Consider the following 4,637-nt stretch of genomic DNA (forward strand, 5'->3'; position numbering starts at 1 on the left):
CTCGCTCAGGTTCACACCGACTTGCTGTTTTCTCTGAGCAGCAGCAGGAAGGAGAAGTTGATCCTGATTTGGAGTCGGACGATGACACAGTGAGTGGCACTCCTTATCCCAGGTAAAAGGTAAGAGAGTGCCCCCCCCCCCTCGTCCACACCTCCACACCTCCACCTCACCTCGCGCTGTCAGCCAATACAAAAGTGTCGGAGTTCCCTCCTTCTCCCGCTCTCCACTCCTCCTCTCCTTACCTGGTGGAAAAGGAGAAGGTGCTGCAGCTTTAAGGCTTGTTTTCCTCCTCCTCTTCTTAGGATTTAATATCCATCTGGATCAGTCGTTCCCAAACTTAACCCAAACTTAACCCCAACGTTGTCACGGACAGTTTAAAGTTGTGTGCGCATGCAACATGCAATACTATAGTGTTTCATAAACAGTGCCAGACCTATATATAACAGGGTTGTTTTAATTACACCAAATTCTAATTTTTCTTGTTTTAATTCGTATTTTCTCCTGTAACGCAATCTCCATCCAGTATTTGCGTGTGCGTTCCCGCAATAGGGCCGTGGCGTAATCGCGTACCTGCGTAGGTATGGGAGCGCGCATGCTCGCTCCAGCCAGCGTAGGCGTCAACATGGCTGGAGGTGAGTGTTGTTGTAAGTTTTGTTGAGTGTCTAATTTTGTTGTAAACATCACAACACTGTCATCATTAGGCTTGGATAGCCGTGGGGGGAGCATTGTGTGCGTGTGCGAGAGTTTGGCTCGGCTAAAAGCTAGCAGCTAACGCTAGCCGCAGGTATGGAGCATGGTACAGAGATGCATTTTCATTGTGATTAATATGTTAAATGGATTGTTTTATTGAGATAAAACAATCACAGACTTCGAGAATATAGTCTTGATTTACGAGATCAAATTCGTAAATGTACGAGAATAAAGTTGTGCTGTACTGCCGGCGTGTGTAAACAATGGGAATTGTTGATATTGTTCATGTTCTGCACGGATGTTTTAGAGTGACGGACCGGAAGTGAAAGTCGGAGAGTACCGATACAACCCAGTGAGCAAGGGGTACAATTAATTATCATCACTCTCTGATTGTTACTTGATAAACAAGTTTACGACTTTAATCACGTAAATTAAGACTTTATTCTTGAAGTATGCGTAAATATATTTGTTCTCAATGTGGCCCAAATACTCCGTCGTAACACTGTTTAAAAAATAAAATTGGAGTTTATAGTTATTATTTAAATCTTTATTTATTATTTATTAATTTATTTATTAATTTATTATTTGCACTATTATTATGTTTTGTCTAATTATATTTTGCTCATGTTTGTAATATTATTTTTAATTGATTCATTTAATACAGCCAGAATCGTTTCAACATGGCTGGAGATGGAATGGCATGTACAGCAGATGAATGACTGCAGGATTTTTGTTGTTGTCGTTTTTTTTGTTTGTCAAATAATACAGAGACTTGTGAGAACCCCAATAATTGCATCCTGGTCTTCATTGATATATATATATATATATGTACACACATTTGAATTGTATCTCTGAATATCTAAGGTAATAATAACTGGTTTAGGAATTATACACAGATAATTACCAGAAAATTACTTAGTTAGAAGTTAAAGTCACTTTTAAGAATATTACTTACTTGAGTAAAAAAGTATCTGACTTACTGTACTTAAGTTTCAGTAAAAGTATTGGTTGGCCACTCAGCTGAGATCTGAAACCCGGAGACAGGAGACCAGAAACCCGGAGACCAGAGCCTCGGTGTCGGACACAGTAAACAACGAGCCGCTGGTGTGTAAAAGTCCACTTGGAGCCTAAATCTGCGGCTAACAGCTGAGCGGTGCCATTAAAAACTAGCGACAACAAACAGGCAGAAGTTACTTTTTCCAAACACTGGAGTGTAAATATTCTGAAATGTCCTCTTGTCACAACTGTTATTCAGAATTGTGTTGCAGTATTTTATTATTATTATTTTTTTAGTGTGTTCCCTGTTTGGGAAACAAGACCATGTAAATACTACATTTGAAGCTCAACGTTGATGGTTTTTTGAAGCTTTTTCTGTTACAGGACTCAGATAAAGTCTTGATGTTAGACTTCATTCCTTCCCTCATAGTTTTCACATGCACAATCATGTCATGGAAAAGGACACGGGGTCTGGTTCACATCAACAACGAATGTGGCATTGAGTGTTTTGCTCAGAAGCAAAGGTCAGAGCCTGATGATGAAAAGGTTAGTCATGAAAGAACTGCCCTCGTCTGGCACCCCCTGCTGTTTTTTACCTCTCTTTCAACCCAGAGAAAAACACAGAGGAGAGGGAAAATGTATGAGTTGTATGTCAGCAGGTGAAAATGGAACAGTGTCCTCCTGCATGTGGTTTTTAACAAGTTCCTTCAATCTGTTGAGCTGCAAATCTCTGATTTGACTTAAACGTGTATTACATTTTTGAAGTTGCAGCTGAATTTCCCTTCAGTTAGTGTCAAAACAACAGATCTTGCTGCTGTAATAAAACAGAGGTTCCTGTTACAAATAGAAAAGGCTCATTCTGGGGTCATGAAAAACAACAATGCATACAACCAGGTGAATGTACACCTATAGAAAATTGAGGATAGATATTTTATCTACAATTTCTGCCAATTTAGATTAGTTTCTCAACAATTTTACACATTTTAGCTATGTTTGATAAAAACAGGAAACATACACCTTATATTGATATATGTGTATATATACACTATGAGAACATGTCTGAGAGTGTTGCAGTAGTTTGATCCTGACTAGCAAGGTAATCAGTTTGTGCTGAACTTGATCTCTGCAGTCGTTTTCTTCACAGACTCTGCCTTTTTGGCCCAGCCCAAATACCAGAGGCACAAACTCAAGCCTCAACACGCTGCGTTTGCCTGACAGTGCACCTTTACTACACTTGTGTGTTAGCAGGTGAGCTTTAGCATAACAATAATCGTGTGTATTTATGAACACAGCCACAGTCTTCTCCTCCTCGTTCCTCTTGTTGAGATCGATGTTACTGGAGTCCGTCAGCTGTCTCTGTGACAAATGATAATTCCATTGATGTTTGAAACACAATAACAGTGTCTCTATGTGACACAGAATGACTTCTGAATCCTGTAACATGGTCTTCTGCCACAGTCAGTCATGACTCTGGCTGCTTCACCGTTGAGCAGCTAATTAAATTGTTCCAAGCTGCAGCCTCACTGATGGTGGTAATCTGTGCGCTGTGCTGCAGACATGTGCTCATTCATGTGTTCACTTAAGCACAAATTATTATGATCAGAGTGCTCTGGATGCAACCTGACCAACCCATTCTATTAAATACACAACTAAAGCCATCAGTCTTTATCCCCTATTTATTTATGTGTTTGTATTTCAGCAACAGAGCTGGGAAACACAAAAAGAAAAAATCAAATTTAGATCCACTTCAGGTCTACTGAGCCACATCATGGTGATTACATTATTAGACTTCTCTAAATAAATCATTTATCTGTATTTTATGGGTAATCTTATTTTAGTGCAGCCCCTAGACGTTCAGGGTGCTTGCATCTTTGATTGGAAATAAATCACATCATTACTGTTTTATATAGTATTTGAGATATAACTCTCAAGATGAACTTAATCAGAGAAAAAGCAGCAACAACATTAAATGAGCTAATTAAATTTTATATGCAGTTTGCTCATTTTACTCCAGAGGAACACAAGCCTTTGCATTCAAGTGTTTATGGCTGTTTAATAAGAAGATGGAACTATTATTAATTATTATTCGTGTTTATCTAATTTGATGAATGTCATCTGGGAACTAAATCTGCTAAATCTACTCAGGTTTGTCACCGCTCAGCTCAAGTATCTGTTTGACGGCTCCCCAGCAAATACACCAACAAGACAAGGTGGAATGTCCGTGTTAAGCTGGACTGAGTCATATTTCCCATGATGCTTCATTTCTCGTCAGTGGAGGAGGGGACGAGGGGGTTGTAGGGTATCCCTGCAGTCTCTGTCACTGGACGGGAGAAACCTCTGAGTCATCTCTGTCATTTGTGTTGACACAGTCGCTCTATGAATAGAAGCAGAGATTCCCTGCAGTCGGAAAAACAACAAATATACATCACTAACAACAGTGTATATTATGATATGTTGATACAAGGCAAAGTTTCCAGCCAGTGTTGGGCTCATCTTCTTTTTTCTTTATTCCTATAAATTGTCTTAATCAGTTTAACTTTAAGTGCAACTTAAGAATCCAAAGTCTGGGATTTGTACAAGATGAGGAGAGAGTGCCATCAATCTACTGGTGTCTTTGGAGAGGAGAGAGGAGAGGAGAGCAGCAGCAGTTGTCATGTGCATGACGGACAAGGGAAATAAAAGAGAAGCGGATAACAAGCACTGCAGCATTATGGGATGTATGAGTGATCCCTCAGCAGCTGCTTGTCCATCATAGAAACAAATCAATGGGCTAATGTGAGCGCTGGGATGGCAGTGACTTCAATATAATTAACAACAGTGTGAGCTTGATGGATAACGTTCAACATGAGGAATGAGGTCTATAGAAGGCATTAATATACTCATCTTTGTGCATGATACTACTGTGTATTCATGCATCAGATACTGTGTGAAAACCCTGAGAAATGAATGGA

Source organism: Microchirus variegatus (genome assembly GCF_963457635.1).
Source record: "Microchirus variegatus genome assembly, chromosome: 2".
NCBI classification, from domain to species: Eukaryota; Metazoa; Chordata; class Actinopteri; order Pleuronectiformes; family Soleidae; genus Microchirus; species Microchirus variegatus.